Source organism: Choloepus didactylus, chromosome 19, assembly GCF_015220235.1.
Source record: "Choloepus didactylus isolate mChoDid1 chromosome 19, mChoDid1.pri, whole genome shotgun sequence".
Lineage (NCBI taxonomy): Eukaryota > Metazoa > Chordata > Mammalia > Pilosa > Megalonychidae > Choloepus > Choloepus didactylus.
The window spans coordinates 21,810,870-21,834,349 of record NC_051325.1 but is presented as its reverse complement, the minus strand read 5'-3'; positions in this window follow the sequence as shown (position 1 = coordinate 21,834,349).

Genomic DNA, 23,480 nt, shown 5'->3' with positions numbered 1-23,480 from the left:
TCCTTTTTTGTCACAGGGTAAAAAATCAAAAGCTCTTTTTTGTTAAAAAAAAAAAAAGTTTGGCGGGAATCCATGCTCAGTGTTTGTGGTAGGTGGTTTTCAAGATAGGACACTTAATGATCCCTTCCTCCTGTTTTTTTTATGACTGCTTGTAACCCCTTGCCTTGAGTGTGGACTGGACCCAGTGACTCACTTCTAACAAAGGGAGTCTGGCAAAATGATGGGATGTCACTTCTGAGATCAAGTTATAAAAAGAACGGTCCTTCCGACTGGCTCTCTGTCTCATGCCGTCTGGCTCGCTCTGAGGGAAGGCAGCTGTCATGTGGCCGGCTGCTGTCTGGAGAGGCCCATGGAGCAAGGGGCTAAAGAAGGCCACTGGCCAGCGTCCAGCCAGGATGTGAAGTCTTCAGTCCGATATCCTGTGAGGAACTGAATCCTGTCCACAGTCACATGAGTGATCCTGGAGACGCATCCTCGCTCAGCTGAGCCTGGAATGAGTGCATCCCCGGCCAGCAGTTTGCAGCTCGGAGAGGTCCCAAACAAGAGGACGCAGCTACTCCACACCTGGGTTTCTGATTCTTAGGAACTGAGAGATCATAAATGTTCATTGTTTTGAGCTGCTAAGTTTTGGAGTTATTTGTTACTTGGCAATAGATAACTAAAAAGAACTAAGATCGTAAGACCTGTTGGTGATGGCTCATTAGAATATTTTTACATTCAGCCAGGGGAGAAGGAGAGACAGTGAAGACACATGTCTGCTGTGTTCTGCCCTTACCTGGTGCCCTCACCTGGTGTTTACCTGATTGAATACACTTCTATAATAAGCGCAATAGCTGAGGCTGAACAGCAAAATGGTGGTGACGGGGGTCAGAGAAAGGGAAGGGAAAAGAATTAGGACTGACATTTTATGTCTTTTAAAAAATCTGACCTTTTGGAAATATCACTGTGTACATTTAAAATATTAATAAAAGCTCTTGCTGTTAGTAGGCAAAAGGGGTTGTTGTCATGTGTGACCTTTCATTGAAGTAAAAGAAAATTGACAGTTTTATTAGCACACGAGAAAATGTAAAAGAAGAAGACAAACTGCCATGGCAGTAATTAGTTATACAAGCTGAAGCTCATCAGAGCGGAGGGGATGTTAGACAAAGGGGGCCCGACTCAGTTTCAAGCCCCAGACACTGAAGCCAGAGCGAATTATGTCTTGAATGGGATGGTGCTACCCATAGGCTCTTCTTTGGGGCAGGATTATTTAAGTGTTTTTTATATTTCCTTTTTATTTTATTTTATTTTTTTTTACTTGAGTCAAGACATTTTCCCCAAGAAGAACATGTAGAAGAGCCTGTGATCCCCTATCCACTGCTACCCATTTATTTATTCTTTCAGTATTTATTAAGCACTCACAATGCACTTGACTTTATTTTTATTTTAGGTTCAGAGGAATCAGTGATGAATAAAAGAGATAAGTCCTTGTCCTTGGGGAGCTTCTATTCCAGTAGACAGAAAACAAGCAAGCACAGAAAGTATATGTGACTGATATGTTCAAAGAGCAGAAATCTAGAAGGAACAGTCATTAACTCCATTTTTGCCATCTCTTGGATGAAATATTGGTCCAATCCTAGAGCTTCTTCAATTCATATCATTGCTCTGACAATAATTAATTTCTCCCATCACTTTTGGGCACAAAATAGTTTCATTTCAGTAATGGAAGTATGAGTCCCGTGAACTAATCAAAACACTTACCTTCACTGATTCCTGAAGCTTCTTGCTTCACCAACCCATAAAGGCCTGAAATGGGGAAAGGGAATTAGAGGCAACTGCTTCTTTGTTTTCTCATCTCGTTCTTCTCCTTTCCTCCTCCCCTTTGCTGGTCATTTTCTTAGCCCTTCAGAGCTGGGAGAAGGGAGGCAGGAAAGTCTTCTTGCCGGGCGCTGTCATGATCTGGCCTGGGCATGCTCTGGGCTTGGTCAATGCCCAGTGCTGGTTCTTTTTGTGGAGGTGCACTGGAGGGGTCTTCAGAAGTCTCTAACACGGGTGGTACCACCTCCCAGCATTTGTCTCTGGTGGTGCAGCCTGCAACTTCTAATTGCTGAGATTCCTTCTCCAGAGAGACCTGCCTCTAGGCTACGGTCCACTCTAGAAATTCTATCCCACTCAGGCACCTTCCATGGCTGGTTTTATTGGCCCATGGAAAATGTGAGACAACAGGCCATACCCAGCGTGGCTGTCTCCTCACTCCATTTTCAGGGTAGCTGGGAACCACCCAAGGGAAACAGTCTCCAAAAGATTCCCTGAACCTCTCTCAGAATGGGATGAAACTACCACCCCCCTCCCACACTAGGAGAAGGAAGGTAATCCACAGCATAAGTGGCCTGGCACCTCATTTTGGAATATGCAAGCACCTACCACCTGTTGTTTTGTTCTCAGCTTTTGAGCACCGTAAACAACTAAATACAGAAAAAGCTGCAATTAAACATCTATCTAGCCGTCTAGCTGGCTAATGTGTTTTCCAGGCAGTGATAGCAGCAATAATTTAAAAAAATAATAAAGTAGCATATAGTATTGTATATCATTGGGGTGACAGGAAAGTCTTTTTAAGGAGGTGATACCTTGTCCCACTAAAGATATTTTTCAGAAAGGAAATAAGGAGGAATAGTGCATTCAGGTGACCTTGGGCTTTTTTCCCACATGGAATTTAAGCAACTTGGAAGGATCAGGACTTAATGCTTCTAAAGCACCTTTACTGTCCCTAACCCAGCATTGTTAAATAGTAAATGCTTGGTTATTTGGTTGATTGACTAAATGTTTGGGGAGACAAAAAACTGAGAGATCCCTCATTGGTATTCTTAACCATGTAGATTCATGCCAATTGAAATATTCCATTTGGGTTGGTCAGGTTGGTGGGAGCTGTTTTTGGACTCTGCCTGCCTCTGAGAATTCTTCCTTTTGCTCATATATTTTCCTCACAAAAAAACCAGCCTTTGTTTTGTCCAGATGTGTGTTTGTGTGTGTGTGTGTGTTTTACTGTGATGTGCATTTTAGAGATTGTTAACTTCAAAGAACATCTCAGGTTAAAGTTTGAACATGTCTTGACTTGACATGTGACTCTTCCTTTTCCAATATATTGATGGATACAGAAAGGAAACTTGGACATTTCCAGAAAACTTTATAAATAGTTGAAGAACTACCCATCAAGTACAGTTAAGAGACTAAGTACTTTTATAGCAGACAAAAATAATTGTCATAGAAACCAGAGTGAAGTGAGGGAGTTTGCACATGAAATCCATTTACCAGAAAATAAATGTATGTCCTCGTGAAGGACCCTGAGGCAGTCAAAGGCGATCCTTACTATGTTCTCTAGGTCATTCTAACACAGATCTAAGTGCCAAGCTCACTCTGTGCCTAAAGAATTTCTGTCTTCAAATAAGCTGTCAAGAAGAGCTTAGGGGACAGGCAAACTGTTTACATAGTTTAAGGATTAAGAGTATATGATTGAATAAGTTAGGCTGACATTTAGTTTCAAGATTTTAAAACCAAAATTCATAGAAAGAAATGGTTACCACTATAGGCAATGACTACGTGGTCTTTAAAGGCTGCATCACCTAATAGCATATGACGGGCACCCAGTGGTAGTTTGCTGGTTTACACGTTATTCTTTCATCTGGCCTACATATATTGGTTGCCTATTATTTGCTAAGCACTGAGCTAGACACTGAGCATACAAAGAAGACCATGACATATTTTTTACCCTCAAAGGCAAAATGAAGGTCACAGACCAGTGTGAGTGCATCACATTCTGTTTCTTGATCTGTGACAAGATAGATGAGTACAAAGATTGAGATTAAGCATGCAGAAACTTTTATAGTAATGTGATGTTGCAGTGACATCTAAGCATGGTAAAAAAAACTTACTGCTATACGATATGCTGGAAATTAAAAGAAGCAAAACCAAAAAACCTGGTCCTTCACCACAGAATGTTTGAGAAACACTGGTCTAAAAAGTGATTCTCAAACTTTATCATGCATTATAATCACATAGAGGGCTTGTTAAAGCATAGACTGCTTTGCCCCCATTCTATTCTGAATTAGGCTGGGGGGAGATCCATGAATGTGCATTTCTAATAAGTTCCCTTGGGATGCCAAGAGTGCTGGTCAAGGACCACACATTGAGAATCACTGGTCCATCACAGAAGATACTAACCACATGTGGCTACTGAGCGGTTGAAATGTGGCTTATCTGAACTGAGATGTGTTGTCATTGTAAAATACATACATGATTACAAATACTTGCTCCAAAATATCAATTTATTTTTCAATTGATTTTATGTTGAAATCGCAACATTACAAATATATTGGGCTAAATGAAATATATTCTCAAAGTTAATTCTGCCTGGTTTTTTTTTTTTCCTTTTATAATGTGACTACTTAAAAGTTTAAAGTTACATAGGTGTCTTGCATTCTATTCCTATTGGATGACACTGGTCTGGAGGGATCTGCTCACACATGGTCCAGGTCACCTGCTTGCATTTCAACTACACACTGTGAGAATCCGGAAGATGGCTTCGTTACTGAGGTTACTCACTGCACAGTGCAGCCATCTCTGATGGACAGCATTTATCCCTTCAGTCTGGACAAATAGAACCCTCGAGTCCTTATCCAAGTTTGCATCTCATTTGCAGGACTGTCTATAAATAAACGTTTTGCAAACTGTTGCCTTTTTCTTGTACAGTGTATGCCAAGTTTTAGAGATGGTGAACCTCAGGGGAGAATATAGTCTTCTTATTAAATCACTAGGGTTATAGAACTTCTCCACCCAGCTGAAATATGAAAAACATTTGCCATGTACATCAAATATCCCAATAAAGTTTTGGACAGCAATTGCCAGTAATTGACCTTGAACTTTTTTTTTTTTTTTTTTTGAGAAACTGTGAAGAAGACCAAAGAGAAAGATGATAGAGATCAGACGTGGTCAGAATAGAGATACAGCTAAGTAAACAAGTGGAAAGTCTCTTTAAGAAGATTCAAGAATTAGAATAACTGGTTATCAATGATTAACAGTTATGGATTTTAATCCTGTTGTTTTTCCTCAGGAATTTCTTGGATGAATTTTTGACTTTGTCTTTTATATTGCAAATGCCTTAAAGTTGAGAAATATCTTTATAGTAGACCGATTGCAAAAATGGCCATAAACATTCCCCTCCCTGTATCCGTGCCCCTTTGCCATGTGCCTTTGTAGCTTCTCCCATTGAGAGGTGGAACTTATTTCCCCACCCCTTGAATCTGGGCTGGCCTGTGATTTGCGCTGATGAATGCAACAAAAGTGCCAGTTTGCCACTTCTGAGTTTGGACCTCAAGAGATTATTGCATGCTTCTGATCTTTCTCTTGGAACCCTGTAACCCCCATGGAAAAAAGCCCAGGCTGCCCTGGTGGAAGACAAAAATAAAATATGTGGACAGAGAGGAACTGTCCCAGGCAACGTCATCATAGATCAGCTGGCCCCAGACACCTGACAACTGACCATGGACGTAGCAGTGAAGCCAGCTGAGAAAAGAAGAACCACCTAGCTTAGCCCACCCCAAATTACTGACCCTCAGATTCATGTACTAAATTAATGATTGCTGTTTTAAGCCACTAACTTTAAGAGCAGTTTGTCATATAGAAAAAGCCAACTTACAAACTTCTAATTCTTTGATTTCTCTCCCACACAATAAACTCTAAGCTTCTATGATTGGATGACTACCACTGATTAACTCCTCTGTAACATTTAAATGGCAAGCCTATTTTAATATTGAAATCATACTTCTCAGCCTGAAAAAAATATTTAGCTTTAAATGGTACTGACAATTTAGAAGACAATTAAGGAGGTAGAAGGCTATAAGTAGGCTGATTCTACATGCTTTTAATAAGGTCAGCTGATTTTCAAAGTTCTAACACAATTTTCTCTCCAGACAAGTTCTCACTGAAAAGATCTGTATTTTTGAAGTCACACTTTCAGTGATTCTGATCATTTCAGAATGTTTTCCACTGTCTTATTATACCCTCCAAAGATTAAAGTTCAGTCATTAAACTTCATCTCCTAGCAGACAAATTGCTGATATTATTTCTGTTTGAGTGGGATAATGCTATAATCAGACTGCTCTTTGGAGTTGCATTCCTCTTCAGGGAAATTTTGCCTCCTGTATATGGCTGGGATTGAATGTGAAGGTGATGGATCATATGGCACTTGGATATGCTAGAGAATTGAAGAAATAAACATTTTACTTCAAATATGTACTTATGGCAGAGGCTTCTATAGAAACATTTTCTTAAAGCACACACACATACACACACATGTACACACACGTACACCAGCTCTGATTCAGTGGAAGAGGCTACCAATAACACAAATCTACTCTTGCAGGACTATTTGTTCTATCTTATAACAAAAACAGATGTGACCATGCTTCGTTAGTTTTCTTGTGGCATGGTAGGAGCTTGTTGGAAGCAATGAAGTTATTTCAGGATATTTGTTTTTCCTATTCCTTTGCTTTGTTTTGTTTGGAAATGTTTTTTTTTTTAATTTTTTGATAAATAAAGTTAATTAAAAAAAACCTGGAGAGTGTGAGTGACATCATGCCAATCCAAGCTTGTTGCTGCACAATTCCCATCTTCATGATGCTACAAACTTCACAATAACTTCCCCAAACATACGCAGGTTGAAGTGTCATTCTCATACTTTCCTTCTTTCTTCATAGATGTTGTTTTTAATTCTTTGAACATATTTAAAGTGGCTGATTTAAAGTCTTTATCCATTATGTCCAATGTCTGGGCTTCCTTTGAAATAGTTTCTATTGATTTTTTTTCTTCCTGTTTCTTTGCATGTCTCCTATTTTTGTTGTTGTTGTTGGAAAGTAGACATTTTAATGAATATAATGTGACAACTCTAAAAATAAGATTCTCCTCCTTCTCCAGCATTTGTGGTTGTTGCTGTTTGTTGTTGTTTGGTTTTTAGTGACTTGTCTGAAATAACTCTGTAAAGTCTGTATTATTTGTCATGTCTGGCCATTGAAATCTCTCTTATTTAGCTAGTGGTCCACTAATGATTGGACAGTGATTTCTTTAAATGCCTGGAACCAGTAAGTCTCCCAGTCTTTGCTGAGGGCTCTACGTCCATACAGGGTCATGCCTGCAACATTTAATCAGGGACTTGACACTTCTGCCTTAGCCTTCATTTCCTGCTTGTGCAGAGCCTCAAGGTCAGTCAGAGGTGAGGGTTTAGAGCCTTCTCAGGTCTTTCCTGAGCATGCACAAATTCCTGGTATACAGACAGTTCTACCTATATGTATCATCTTCTAGCTTCCAAGGAATATATCAGAGCTTTTAAAAATCCCTATGGGTATCTCATTTCCCACTTTTTTATGCTAACTTCTTTGGTTAACCTAACTATTTTCTCCATCTGGTACCGACTGCCTCAGACGGCCAAGATGTTAAACCATTGTCTCTGATTGTTTTTGATAAATGCCTCTGGGGAAAAGACTTTTTGCCCTAGGAAAGTTCCAAGTCAAATCAAATGAAGATAGCCTTGCAGGTGGAGTATTCCAGGGAATCACCAGAATGATAAAATAATTATAATTATCTGGGAATGAGTTTCAAGAGTTCCAACCATATTTTCTCCCTCCTGCCAGGCTCCTGGTTTACAATGTGATTGTAAGCTGTTGGTTTTCAAGGTTGCTGTGGAGTTGTGGAGGAGAGTCATGGAAATTGAGCAAGTTAAAATGCAAAAACCTTTACTGTTCATACCAAGGTTTAGCCATATTTCTTGAATATATGCTCCCTGGATTGCTGTTTAGTTTCTAGAGTTCTGAAAAAGTTGATTCTGACATTTTTTTTTTCCAGTGTTCTCATTGTTTTATAGAGCAAGGAATTTTGGAGATCCTTAGTCTACCATTTTCACTGGTGTCACTCTGTGATTTTGCTGTTTGTACCTTGTAACTGCCAGTATTTTAAACATAGGTATCATTGCTTTGACCTTGGCCTCACTTGCCAGTTTCTTATTCCCTAAAGATTTATATATACCTCTCTCCTTGGCTGTTCTTTCTAGAGCAAGCCCTATGACCGTTTTATTTAATAGAAGCACTTGGTATTGATTTTATCTCATTTGATTATGGCACAGCCCACTGATAAATTAAATCTTTATTCTACTAGATATAAAAAATGATATTTTTATTTATTTTTTATTTTTTATTGTGAAATATAATATATGTACAGAAAAGTGATAACTTTCAAAGTACAATTTAACAATTTAACAATTTAAAGTTACAGAACAAATTTCAAAGAGTATTATGGGTTACATTTCAGTTATTTCCTTCTGGCTATTCTAATACCTAGAGACTAAAAAAAAATTTATATAAAGATTCAGTATTCTTAATCCTTTGTTAAACCATTTCTTGTCAGTTGCTACCCCTCTCTCTCATTTAATTACTGTCTCAATCTTCAGGGATATCTGGGCAGTGACAACCCTGGCTTGTTCATATAGAAAAGAAGTGTCAACATTATGGGGAAGGGGGCTGCATCTGGTTGATGTTCTTGAGGAGGCTGTTGCCTCTGGATTTGGGGACTTATCTGGCATGGGAGCACTCTGGAAAATTTAAGTTCTTGAGAAATAAACTTAGTGAGTGAAACTTCTATAGAGTCTCTGATAAGGATCTGGGTAGTCTTTATGATTTTCGGGTGTTATTTTTATTTTTGCTTTGCATTTTATCGGTCAAGAAAGATATCCTGTAAGCCGATGTGCAAGACATTGTGGCAGGTGTTAGTGCTCCATAAAGATATTGGAAAGACTTAGCTCAAACCCTAAAAGAGTTTAGAATCTGTCTAGAGGTGCTAGCTAGATGAAGTAAATAAAACAAATTGGTTGATGAATGGGTGCATTAGTAGTAGTAAATAAGTAAAACCAGAACTTAGAGAAGGAAATTACTGAAGGAGAGACCATCAGAGGGTGGTTTTATGTGGGGGGTAGGGTTGGGTCTCAAAGGCAGAGTGTTCCTGCTCAGTCTGACAATGCTGCTCAACTTCTCCATCAATTAATCTGTTAATCTAAGCTTTCAGGGTTGGAGTCTTCAATCATGTGTTCAGTGATCACTTTACAATGTCTACCACAAGCAAAGGAGGCAAAACTTTGGGTGATGAAGGGAAGGGAAGAGGGCAGGTGTGATAGCCTTAGCAGAGGAGCTGATGTCATCCTAAGCTAAACTCAACGCCAGGCATATTTAACAAATAGTGGTGAAAGAAATTTATTGGGAAAAAATTGTGTTTTTTTGGGTAGAGTAGAGAAATATAGCCCTAATTCAGGTGGTCTTGAATATCAGGCTTAGTCCTGAAGGCTTCAAATGTGTGTGTGTGTTTGATGAACTTCTCAGGCCCTGTCCCAGACTGACTGAATCAGAAAGTCTGGTCTTGGGCCCAGCAATGAGTATGAATTTTAAGGCACTCTCCAGGTGATTCTGATGCATACAAAAATTTTAGAGCCACTGTATATCTGTGTCGCCACTGTGTGTGTGTGTGTGTGTGTGTGAGAGAGAGAGAGAGAGAGAGAGAGAGAGAGACAGAGGGAGGGAGGGAGAGCAAGGTGTGAAATACAGGGAAGAGAAGAGATGATGGCCCACACATTATAATTTCATTCATTCACTGAATATTTGTTGAATGCTTATATGCAAGGCACATGGTCTCAATTATGCTAACAGTTGTCAAAGGCAGAAGGAGAACATGGGCCAAAGGGAAATACAAATATTTCCCAGTCCCAATTTTAGTCAGTAACTTGAAAATCTGTTCCTAATCAGTATTTTACAAGACATATTAAAAAGTCACCAAATTGACTACTCTGAATTTTATTACCTTTCTGTGTTTCTCTTTTGACATGATGAAACATGGAAATGGCCAAATCATGGATAAAGTGAAAAGAGAAGTGAGAGAAGGGTAGGATCCACCAACTAGTTAATTGGTATTTGAGAAAGTATGAACTGAAAATATGCCCCTTATCCTTCCATCTATCCTATAGTGTAGTGACAACTACAATGTAGAAAATTGTCCATACTTTGTGTTGGGAATGGATGTCTTTTCAGCATCTACACTGGCATGAGGCGGTTATGAACAAACATAATGCACCATCTTCCATGCCCGTTTTCAAAAAAAATATATAAGCATGAGAAAGTTTCTATTTATTGTGATGACAAGTGGAAAAAAAACAATACGTTACCATGCAATTTAGAGTTGTGAACTGAATACTTATCTGAAAACCATGCACATCTTCTTTTTAGAGGAAGTCTTTCATGCTGTAAAGCTTTTCTTTACAGAAAACACAGATTTCTATGGTATTTAATCATTATGGAAAAGAATGGCTCCCATTTTTTCTCTGACTCCAGTTGGCTACTCACAGCTGAGTCAATTGACTCTATCAAGTCTTATGTAGAGTATTTTATCCAGAATGACATTGGCGTTGGGAGTGGGAGTGCTGCTTGGACTGAGAGAGAGAACTATGGACTTCTGTTCTCTTTCCTCCAAGGTGAAAAGAAACCCATTCTTTCTCTTTGTGTCTAATCGCCTGATTGGCAAAAGGCTTGCATATCTTGCCTTGGTGGAACATACCAATAGACTGTGCTGTTTTGAGGCATTGCTGGTTACCCCAGCTGGACATATAATCCATCTGTATATGTTTCAGCACCTGGATGTTGCTTTAGTATGAGTTTTGATGGAGGATTGCTTTGGATGAAAAATCCAATATAAAACCAATGCTGCCTATAGCCTCACGTGTATGCTCATGAGACAGAGAAAATGAAAGAGATGAGCACTTAATATGTAGTGTGGATTATGCTGGATTACTAGGAAATAAAAATGTATACAACAGGGAGAATGATCTATCAGAGATTAAATTTCTTTCCTTTTTTTGTTTGGCCTTGCTAGAGAGAGATGAGGACTTACTTTGGAGGCTCAAAATCTATTCTTTACATCATTTATGACCAGAGGCAGGAAATTTTGTGTCTGTGTGTGTGAATCTGTGTGTATGTGTGTAATCTGCCTTTGTGGGGCAATAGGGAAAAGTTTCCAGGTTGGCAACTTCTGGAGACCTAAAAATGGAGAGGCTATGTCACCCTAAAACAGGAATAGAGGAAGTTAAGTATTGGGGAGTTTCTGACTTTTGCATTGAACTCGGGAGTCTGGGGTCAATGAACACAGTGAAGGACCTTGGAGAATGGGCACCCAGCCAAGGCCTGATAGCAACCCCCAGCTGAGACGCCCCATCCAGGCAGCAAGTGCTGACCATAGCTCACCAGGCAGTACAGTGTTGTCCACCCTACTGCACAATTTCAAAAACAGATATTGGAATTGCAAAGGACAACCTTGCTCCCTCCTCCCAGTCTGAAGACTCAACTCATTTGTTAGAACAAGTATCCCATATCTTTTAAGAAGTCAGAGTGTGGCAAACCCAATCTTAGTTACATACACTCTTGTGGGCATAATGAAAAGTCACTTGAATTTTCACAGCAAGTGTGAAATTGTAAATGTGAGTGACAAGTGTGGAGAGCCCAGTGTGGAAAGACAAGTGTGGATGACAAGTGTGGAAAGACAAGTGTGGAATGAAATGCAGTGAGTTGTTGTCACATGCAGCTGCTGTGTTGTCCAGTCTGTCATTGAGAAAGAAGAATTAAGGAACAAGCCATGGTTGAAACACCAAATGCCACACCTTACTGTGCTTCTATCACATGGAAGCCTACTGTAGATAAGTTCTGTCCAAGAAGTATCTCAGCCCTGCCAGATTGTAGGTGTGGAAGCCCTCCCTCTCTAATACTGTCTGTTCAGATACAGGATCTCATCTGCTGAGGGCCTGAAGGGGAAGGAACGGGTCCGACTGGCTTTTTTTTGTTATCAGTGCTGAAATACTCAGTTCCCCAGCCAACACAGAAGAAAGGACACCGTTGGTGAATGTTAACTCCTGCACAGCCGTGAGTTCAAAGGTATGACAGAAGGACAAGCTGTGTGACAAGAGTGTAGGAAGAAAGTCAGATTTGAAATGGTAGTTTGGAGCATGGTTGCTACTTTGGGTTCTCGACTCAGAGAGACGTGGAGTTGAATCCCAGCCCTGCTGTGTTTTCACTGTGTGTTGTTGGGAAAGTTAAAAAACACTCAGTGTCCAATTCCTCATGTCCTCACTGGAGGTTCAGAAATGATGAGGAGGAATAAGAAAGACAGATATGTGTAGTGTCTACTTGGTGAGCACCCAATTGATGATAACTTTATGAGTAGTGGTTATCTGATATAAAGTAAACTGTAAATTAAATAAATTCACTGGGCCATTGAGTTATTGGTTTCTCACACATTCTGGAAATTTGCCATAAGTAATCCCAGAAAGCCTCCCCTCCACACCCCCAAAATTTAGAAATGTGTGCCCTAAGTCCAGGGTTTCTTTGAAAACTCAGATGTATGTATTTTCAGTGTTTTCTTTTTTCTGTGAGGTATTTCTGATTGCTTCATTTTTTCCAACACTGAGAATTAATTGTTAAGCTTTTATGCTGTGCAAAGATACTTAAATGTTTCATTCAGTTGTTTTATTTTTTAAGTTAATGGATTTTCAGCTTGTTTGTAAAACTATTTCTGTCATTATTTGAAAATCAGATAGAGCTTTTAGAGGTTACTGGTGATAATATTTTCTTTCAAAATGTAATTTTACCTTGCAAAATCAGGAAATAAACTGATATCTTTAGATTGAAATTAGGTTAAAAAAGAGTACTTTTCCCTAACTTATATTAGTTTTCACCGATTTTCATCTATTATAAAGTTAATGAGCTCAAAAAAAGCATCAGGTTTAAAGTAACAGGTGAAAAAGCATTCTCAATTTGGTTTTAGGAGTGATCCAAACATAGAACATAATTACAGCACCAAAAATAGTATTTCTGTAGTAGTAGAAACAAAAGGGAAAGATTTGAAAGAAGGAGAAAGGGGACCACAAGAAATATATAAAATGGGGAAAGCTGCACTCAAATATAAATCCTAGAAAACTTTTAACTACAAGAGACAGAAAACCAAGCTCAAAATGACTGAAGCAAAAAAGTAGAATTTATTTATTAGTTTTCCTATCCTGAGAAGTCCTGGGGTAGGTCAGGCTTCATGCTTCACATAATCAGTCCTCAGTTTCTCTCTGTCTTTCAGCCTTTCTGTCTTCTCGGTTGACCTTACTTTTGGGATCCTCCTATTAGAGAAGAAAGAGCTCTTTCCTAACAGTTGAACAAGGTTTCTGAGCCTCTCATTGGTGGGCGTGATTTTGGTCATGTGCCCATTCTTGATCCAGTCTCTGTGGCCAGGGGCATATGATGCTCTGATTGGCAGTGCCTAAGTCATATGACCACCCCTGGGGCGGAGTTACCATCAAAAGTCACATGTGCTGATGGTGGAAGAGTTGAGATTTCCCCAGGAAAAACCAAATGCTGTTATTGGAAGGGGGAGGATGAATGGTTCTTCAATGCCCAGTTTAATTTTCAATATCTCTGGGATGTCTTTCGAGATCACATATTACACAGAGACTACTTCTTCCTCTCTATACATAAAAGATACTGCAAGTAATATAGTTTCCATGACAACCATTCTCTTAGTGCCTTACCCTGTTCTTTAAATCTTATATTGTGCCAGTAGATAGTGTTGGCATTACAGCTGATTCCATTTACTGGCCAACGCGCCCATCTCCTAGCTGCTGTGAGTGTTGTCTGCTAACATTTCACAGTTGCCCCCTTCTTCAGAGAATTGCCATCGGTTTAGTGTGAGCCACTCTGGCCAGGAAGCTGTGCCTCCCACTCCCAACCCAGGGACATCCACAGCCGAAGACTGTCTCACATGGAGGCAAAAGGCTGGTTCCCTTGCCTCAGGGCAGGACCAACTCCATAGTGGTGTTCACCCTTAGAGCCCCTGTGAGAACAGGCCGAGGCTAGGCTCCAACTGCAACCAGATCCTTGATTAACTCCTTTCCCTGCTCCATGCTGCTCCCCTCACTTCCCTTCTCCAGAGAGCCCTCCTCCTCCTAAGTCACTTGCACCCAAATCTCCTTCTAGGGAACTTGACCTAAGACAGTCATTCAAGTTATCACCTTCAATTATCTCTAAGCTGTGAGGTCCTTGAGAGCAGGGGCCATGCTTTTGTCCATCCCTAATTTTTTAAATGATTTAACATTTTGTATGGGTAAATAATGCTTTCTCAATTGCCTTGGGAGGGTAGGACCACATCTTCTGTTGCAGTGTTTCTCAAACTTTAAGGAGCATTCAGATTCCCTGGAGGTTTTGTCAAAATGATTCCATAAGGAATCATTGGGGTCCAAGATCTGTATTTCTGACACATTCCCAGGAGATGCTGCTGCTGTTAGTCTGTGGACCACACTTTGACTAGCAAGTTCTATTATGCACAAATTATTTTAAATCATTCAGAACACTTAGTACCATGATTTCTATCCAGTATGCACATGATAAATGTTTGTTATTGGATTAAAAACTAGTTAAAAAGCAAAAAAAAAAAAATTTGAAAATGCATTTTGATTGAAAAGAAAGTGGGCATTAAAAATGTGTTCCCTAAGGGTATACATTCTCTGGCCCACACAGATCACTCTCAGTAAAAGTTACCCAGGGAGGCAGTTTTTAAAAAGTTTTTGGATAACCAGCAACAGAAGTATTTCCTGAAAGAATGTCTTGTGTTCTAGGACTCAGAGCTAAGGGGACAATAATTAACGGGCCAGAATTTCTCAAATAGGCCAACAGAAATTGAAAGCAACAATTTGAAGGAGAATTAGAGTGTGATTTCTTATTTGCCATGGGAGATCCATGCCAGCCCTCAGGTTCTGGGTTAATCTTCTAAGATGCTTGGGCATTTGGTTTATCTCCATAGAAAAGATAATGTCTGCAGCCAGGCTTCTTCAGGGATGTACATTACAAGTCCTGGGACTGTGGTTGGCTCACAGCTCAGCTTGGCTGTGCCTCTGATATTACATCCTACTAATTATTACCGATCAAGCTCTCCTTCCTGGAATGCTGCAGGATCAGACTCTGTTCTCATAAAGCATATGAGCTAGTGTCTCAGCACCAGGTCTTTCTTTGTGGACAAAGGTTTTGTGTTCATTATGTTTGCATCTCTGAGCAGAAGAATGATGGTAGCTTAATCAATCCCTGACATCCATGCATTGGGGTATATGGAGCAGTTCAGTCTTTTTCACAAAAGAACAAATACTGTTTGAGCTCACTTATATGAAATAATTAGAATATGGAAATTCAGAGAGCAGAAATTAGAGTACAGGTTACTGGGGTAGAGGTGGGTGTGGGGAAAAGGGAGTTAACAATTGAATTGGTACAGAGTTTCTGTTTGGGGTGATGGAAAAGTTTTGGCAATGGATGATGGTGAGAGTAGTGTAAGTGTAATTACACCTCTGAATTGTATACTGAAAGTGGTTAAAATGGGAAATTTTATGTTGTGTATATGTTGCCAGAATAAAAATTTAAACAAACACACAAAACTACAATACAAAGAGTGAACCGTAATGTGAACTATGGACTATCGTTAATAATATAATAATATTGCCTCATCAATTGTAATAAAGGTAATGCACTAATATAAAGTGTTGATAATAGGAAAAACTGCCTGTGTTGGGGGAATATATGGGAATTCTACTTTTTGCATGATTTTTCGATAAAACTACAACTGCTAATAATAAAAAAGGAAAAAAAAAATGTGATTCTCACCCATGGTTGCATCACAATTGCCTGGAGACCTGTGTGAAAATACAGTTTCAGTAGGTCTGGGGCAGAACCCAGGTATTTCTAGTTTTAATAAAGCTCTCCAGGGAATTCTGATGCATGAGTTTGAAAATCACCAGTGAAAGTGGTAATTCTCAAACTTTAATGTGCATCCAAATCACCTGGAGGGATTTTTAAAGCAGATTCCTGAGCCCCACCCCATATTCTGACTCAGCAGACTTGAGCAGGGACCTGAGAATTTGTAGCTTTAAAAGCTCCCAGGCGATGCTGCTGCTGCTGGTCCATGGACCAAACTTTGCAAACAGTGTGGCTCTTAACCCTAGCTGCACGTTGGAACCACCTGGACAGCTTCTAATGCTCAGGTCAAGTACCAGCATCTCTGGGGGTGGGACCCAGGCATCAGGACTTTTTTATATATATAAAGCAGGTGCTCAGTGTGCAGCTAAGGTTGAGAACCACTGGTGGAGAGCAATATGAGATCAACTTTACTCTTAATTTGTAGAGAAAGCCCCAGTGGATACCTGTAGTAATGAAGAGCATCAGCCTTTGTGTCAGACAAGTGCAGGTCCAGATTCTGGCTCTGCCCTCGGACAGCTAGGGGACTGTGGGCACATTATTTAATCCACTGAAGCTTCAATATCCTCATGTATGAAATGGGTGTAATAGCAATAGTATCTTCCTTAAAGAAACAAAATCATGAATTAAAGCTTTTGGGTTAAAGCCGGACACATAGTAAATGCTCAGTACATGTACCTGGATATTATTATGGTGACATTTGTTGATATTGCTATGGTTATTATATAAATAATTTTACTGAGAATTTCCCCTGGCCACACAGAATCCTTTTTCCAACTAGTTGCTGATGTAAGATGTTCTGTATTTTAGTGTCTTAAGGTATTGCTTGTGTACTGGGCGAGGGGTAGTTCTCTGGCTTTGTTTTCCATATAGAAAGCCCATTTAGCCTGAAGTGTCATTCATTTCTCTGTGAATGTTTTTCTGAGATGATTTCCCAACCACATGTTCAGAGGACAAGAAAGTGTGTGTGTGGTGGGGGGGGATAGAGACTGAAAACCTTGAAACCACAAAATACTGAAAGGCTGGAAGGGAGAAACTGTTATCAAAAATGTCCCACTGAACAAAAATTAAATGACCAATCGGGGAGATTGGGGGATGGGATGTTTTGGGTGTTCTTTGTAACTTGTATTTCTATTCTTACTTTTACTTTTTTGGAGTCATGAAAATATTCAGAATTGATTCTGGTGATGAATGCATAACTATATTATGATACTGTGAACAATTGATTGTTCACTATAGATGATTGTACGGTATGTGAATATGTCTCAATAAAACTGAATTTAAAAAAAAAATGGCCCAACCCTTCACCTTTCCTGTATCTGTACTCTTTGACACTCTTCCTATCAAGAAGATGGGTCTCTTCCCATCTCTTGAATCTGGACTGCCTTGTGGCTTGCTTTGACCAATAGAATGTGATAGAAATAATGAAGAGCAAGATCAACACCTAGGCCTCAAAAGCCCTTGCACACATCCATTTTCTCTCTCCAGTTCCTCTGTCTTCATCACAAAAACATGGAGTGTTGGCCTGTGAGACTGTGCAGCAAAGTCAGCCCAGTTGTCTCAGCAGATGCCATAGTAGGGGAGAGAACCAAGCCAAGATCAGCAAAGCCTCCTGGCAAGCCCACAGCTGACAACAGAACCACACAGCCACCCCACAGAGTTATGGAAATAATAAATGATTTCTGCTTTAAGCCACTATTTCTTTTTCTTTATTAGAGAAGTTTTGGGTTTACAGAACCATTACACATAAAATACAGGATATCCATATACCACCCTATTATTAATACCTTGCATTGGTGTGGAACATGTTACAACTGTTGAAAGCACAATTTTATAGTTGTGCTATTGACTATAGTGCATGGTTTAACTGAGGGTACAGCGTTTATAATGTGCAGTTCCATGTTTTTTGATTTTTTTTTTTCTTTATTCTATTGCCATACATAAAACCTAGCATTATAAGCCACTGAGTTTCCAGGTGGTTTATTACACAGCAATAGCGTAACTTGTGGAGACATGGAAGGTCCCCTGGCTCGATAGATTATACATAGGGCCCATTTCCCAAAATCTGGAACCCTGAAGGTGGGCTCCAGAATGGAAAAAGGCCAAAAGCTTTGCATGTCTGAAAGTGGACTGCAATTTAGATAGGAGAATAGTCTCTGAGCTCCTGCTGAGCTCCTTCTGTGCTCCTGTCTCCCGCCCCCACTGTTTCCCATCTAGCCCCCAAAGAAATTGTCCCTTAAGACTAAAGATATGTAAATACACCTCATGGCTTTAGAAAAAATGCACCCTCCCTGAAATACTTGAGAACAGTCACGTAGGAAACTACCTTGTATGCTATAAAGACCTGTAGAAATGAGCAGACTAAAACTTTCTTTTGCATGAACACTGAAGACGGAGTGTGCTCCCCTTCTTTCATAGTAACTTAGATAGAAGATGGGATAAAAGGAAGAAATGAAAAAGGATGAAGATAATGAAGACTGGGAATAATGGAAGACACCTTTCATAAATTCCAAAAATAAATTTTAGTAGATGGCCTTTTCGGCATGTTACATAAGCATAAATAAACCCATATTTGTTTATTTCTGCAAAATGAATAATATCCTCTAAAAGCTTTGGTATTAGAATTTTCTGATAATTTATTTGAAGAATGATTGTATTTTTAAAAATCAGCAGTCCATAGACAAACCCAGAAGACCTCTAGAAGAGGAGACCTCCTTATGGATTCTGTTCCTGATAAGGACCAAATGACATTTCCAGTGCATAGGTTATAGGCCAGGCTAGGGAAATAATAGATTTTGCCAGCTTCCCATTTTAGGCTTCCAAGATTTAGAATCTACAAGTTACAGACCCATCTACAAAGTCATCCCAAGTAGTAGGGATTGAGGACAGGGGGCAACGGAGAAACTGCTAATTTTGCTTTCTAGAGAAATTGTCTCCCAGGAACACGGACACATAACATTTATCTTCATAGAGCTATTGGAAAACCCACAAGGAGAGGTGCTTTGAGGTCATGAGCTAGTAATAATGTGCACTTATCAGTGCTGAAATCCCAGATGATCTGATATATCCCTCAAAGGGAGAAAATAAGAATCACAGACATCCTCCTGCAAAACAGCTGTCCTTTCCTTAATGCGCTTTAACTGTTCAACTCCATTAGATGAAAGGGTCTAGGAATATAGAATCTTACTATTCCACACAAATTAAGTTGGTGTTTAATTTCTTTAAAGTACCCAAATAACTTTGGCAAGCAAGCTTATTGATAGCAATTCAAAACATAAAATAAACCATTTTGGGGGTGGTTTCTGTGTGGGTAATTTGAATTTAGGTGATTTGTGATCAACAATGTGGAAGACAGGGCCAACCAGGAAACAGAACCACTCTCTTAAATTAGTTAGGTCTCAATGCCCTTGAGCAGGAAGTTGCAACGCCAGGAGTCATTTATTATCAGACAGGTGGTTTCCAGGTTTTAATGGTCATTTACTGAGCATCTTCTATGGGGGTCAGAAAGCCAGAAAAACCTTCTTTGTCTTCAGAAAGATGAACATTAGAAGGAAAAACAGACATGGCAGTAAGCAGTTAAACTACATACAATGTATAAAATACCGTTAGAAGTGAGAAAGATGTAAGGTGAAGGTCAGAGACCTGAGCTTCAAAAGAGGCAGCTTTAAGGACATGGTCACTGAAATGATATAATGTATTTGTAGGAAAATTATGAATTTTCTAGGCAGAAAAGTTGGGGAATCCATTCCTGTCAAGGGAGCCAGCTTGTGCGATATTATGACAGCATGGTGGAAAAACGGGAAATAGCAGTTGTTTGGGACAGCTAGAGGAAAGGCTCATTGGGAAGATTGGCAGGAACTAGAGCTGGAGATTCAGGTCTGGGTTTGATGGTGGACAACCTCGGGTTCCATGATGAGGATTTTATCTTGGCAGAAATGGAGAGGTCAGGCTTAGAGGCAGGAAGGACATTTAGCATGATGTATTGGGAGTCCATGTGGAGGGTGGTGAAAGCCTGAAGTAAGGCAGCATGCTCCTCTTCAGCTTCTCCCAGGAGCAGACACTGAGGCAAGGATTCACGTGCAAGGGTTTTACAAAGGCAGCGCTCCCAAGAGGACCCACAAGGGAGCGCGGGGAAGATCAGGGAAGAGGAAGAGGCCAAGCAAGGGTGTGTTTTCAGGAAAAGTCCCAGCCTCAGTCTGATCCTAGGAGGAGCTCTGTAGAAAAAATTAACACCTCAGTCTGAATCTCACACCAGTTAGCCATTGCCTAGAAGCCATCCTGAGGGAACATAAGCCCCAAGACACTTCTGGTTCTCTTTATAGTGCCCAAGGACAATCCTTTGAAGGTCAGAGGTATGAGCTTTTGGAGTCAAGAACACAGAAGCTGGGTAATGGTGGCACAAAGCTGGTAAAAATATCCTACCAACACTACCTGGTACACAGTGGTAATTGAGAAAGGGGGGCAATAGCAATACTTTCCGAAGTGGGTTACAGGAACCTTTTAGTTCTGTGAGATATCTATAGGTATTAGCAGTGGGAGTGGTTGTAAGTTTTAAAATGCTGGATTATACAAAATTAAACACTGTGTTTACTACAGGACTTATCAGATCTTTAATGTCCCAAGCAGCAAATAAATTATGAAGCCTTTTCATGCTTATTTAACCAGAGCACTCTTTAGGAAATTCTTATTTGGGAGATAGTAGGAATTTGCCCCAACTAAACTTAAAGCATCACTCTACTTAGAGGATGTGGAAGGTGAGTGTGATGACGACCATGTTTCTGGTTTGAGTAATGCAACAGTAGTTGGGTGGGGGTAAGATGTTGAGTACAGTTTGGGTAGAGGTAAGATGATTAGATCAATTTGAACTTGCTGAGTTTAAAATCCCTATAGGAAGGAGGGATATCTGCACTGAGGTGTTGTTTGGGGAGGTGTAAGGTAAATCAAGGTGAGATCACTCAAGATGAGCAGATTGGAGGGGAAAAGAGCTTGGAACTTGCCAGAGTTTAATTGCAAGGAAGAAGAGCAGCCCTTAAAGGAAATTGATAAGGAACAATGGGTAACACTGGAGCAGCACCAAGGATGAAGAGGTCTAGCAATCTAAGAAACAAAAAAATGTTTTTTTGTTGTTGCTTTTTTGTTTTGATTTAAAAACTAGATCATTCATAACTTTTGTCAGAGAGTATCGGGAATATTGAGAATGACTGTCATATTATAGAGAGTTAGAATTATGGGAGCAGTGTGGAAATGGACCAACTGCTTTGCATCTAAATACCCATTAAAGGAAAACAGTGTAATGGAATAAAAAGGACTACTTAAGATAAAGAAAGTTGCATGTGTGCATACACTGATTGTGAGGAGATCTTGGAGGATAAATAGTTGAAAATTTAGAAGAGAAAATGATTACTGTGGCAAGGCTTTGGACATGTATAAATTAAAGAATTAAGTCTGGGAAAGAAATAAATATGGTGAGACTGGATTGAGAGGTTTGTCATGGTTTGGGAAGAATGGAAATAGTATCAGCTAATCTCTTGATTTCATTTGTGGGGTGTAAGGAAACATCCTCTGAGAGTTTCAGGAGTATGGTAGGTCTTAATCTTTTCAGTCAACAGATATTCACCGTTGGTCTAAAATGTGCCATGCACTGTAGTAATGGTAGGGGTTGGGGAGTCGGCAGCATCTATGTGAAGTAAATATGCTTCTTCCCCCAAGAAGCCCACGTTTTTGAAGGGGAGGCTCACTTTGTAAAGGAGATTGTAAATATCTCTAGTAGAAGACATTGCAATTCCTGGACCCTTCCAGATCAGAGTCAAGACTCAATGAGTAGTCTTGGACAGTCCATCCCCTATAGCAGTGCCTCTTCCCTCCATCTTCCCTGCCAAAGTGGCTAACTTATAGATCTATAAGCTCTAAGGAGCAGACACAAAAGCAACAAACAAATGAGGGAGGGAAAAAACCTCCAACTCCACTCACTGTGCAATCCTGTATCACCAGTTCATCCCAAACAGCAAATTTACAGGTGGTAGAAAGAACCTACAATGGGCTACCATGATACCGGTTGGACATAGTTAATGATTTGTTTACATGATAGGAAATGATGATTTGGAATCTGCAGGAATCAAAGACTATGAGAATTTCACATGTGCAAGAAGATTCTGGATTTTAAGATGCCATGAGTGTATCAATATTGCAGAGCTATCACATCCATCTTTGTGAAAGCACACTGCCTTCTACCCCAAAGGATACTATGAATCCAGGGACTGAGCCACTAGGGAAGGAGTGCTTCCAATGAGCTAAGGCAGGTGGCATGGCCAAATCTAAAGATAGTCCCACAGTTCCACCAAGCAGCCAACTTTACACAGCTGTTATCAAGATCCTTTGTGCCTTTTTTCTCCATGAATGCTTCTTGTTTACTCTCCCAGACCAAGGGATGAAATGTGCTCCTTTAGCCAGTGGCAAACATGCACAGACTAGGCCAAGATAAGGAACAGAATGGGAGACAAAACATATTCAGGTTTTCTGAGACATGACAGCAGTTCTTTTTCCTTTAGAAAGGTTTCCAAATATTGCGCATTTTTCTTCTAGGGGTTTATGACTAGACCAAGTTCTGGTTTCCTACTCTGGGGGATATTTATGTCAGTTGATTTGGAGGCTTATTTTTTTTTTAACATTGCCCATTCATAACCCAGACTCTGCCAGGCAATAGAAACCAATGGGCAGTAAATATTTTTGATACAAAATATAAGATGCAACTTGACGTACTTGTGACATGAAAATACAAAAGACACATTAGAAATCAAGAATCTTATGGCATTTTAAATAGGCCAAGTATATGCAGGCAACATAAGCCCAGTTACAATATCTCATAAAATGACTAAGTATTACAGTTATACATAAGTGTGGTGTGTGTGTGTGTGTGTGTGTGTGTGTGTGTGTGTGTGTGTGTAGGTGCATTTGTGTGTTGTCCTCAGGGAAGGCAGTCAGGAAGAGAAGACGGATGCAATCAATGAGTGAAAGAAGTTACTGGAGAGGATAAGAGCCTTGAGCCAGGTTTGAAAGTGGCAAAGAATGTTGTAAATGCAAATAAAGGAACCAGGCGGAACTTCATTGTTGGAGTAAAGACAAGAAAAGTGATTGGGGAGAATCTGAATTGGGAAGCGACAAAAAACTAAACTGATGATGAAAGGGGGCAAATGAGTACACGGTGCCACTCACAAGGAGGCTAAGAAATCTTAGTGGCGTATTGAAGGCAATAAGGAGACTTTTGTGGGGTCAGGAATGGTTTGCTGAAGATGTCAGCCAGTTGTGTGATAGGAAGGAAGTTCTAGAAAACTAACAGCCCAATGTTTTACTCACCTCCTGTTTACCCGTTAGTTAGGGATGGAGAGACTCCCTCCCTGGGATTATGGGGATGGTCAGACACACAGCATCCAACACTGGGCATGTGAGACTGATGGCAGTTTATACATTACACACACTCGCCCCCACCCCCTCCAGGGAGGAGGACACTACTTGCCATGCAGAGCCCTATGGGGATTGCAGGGGACCGAAAACCAGTACTCAAGGATGAGCAGGAACTGCACCTGGTCCATCTGATGAGCAGGGTTGTTTGTGGGGGGACCTTATCCATGGAAACAGAGTGCTCTCAAC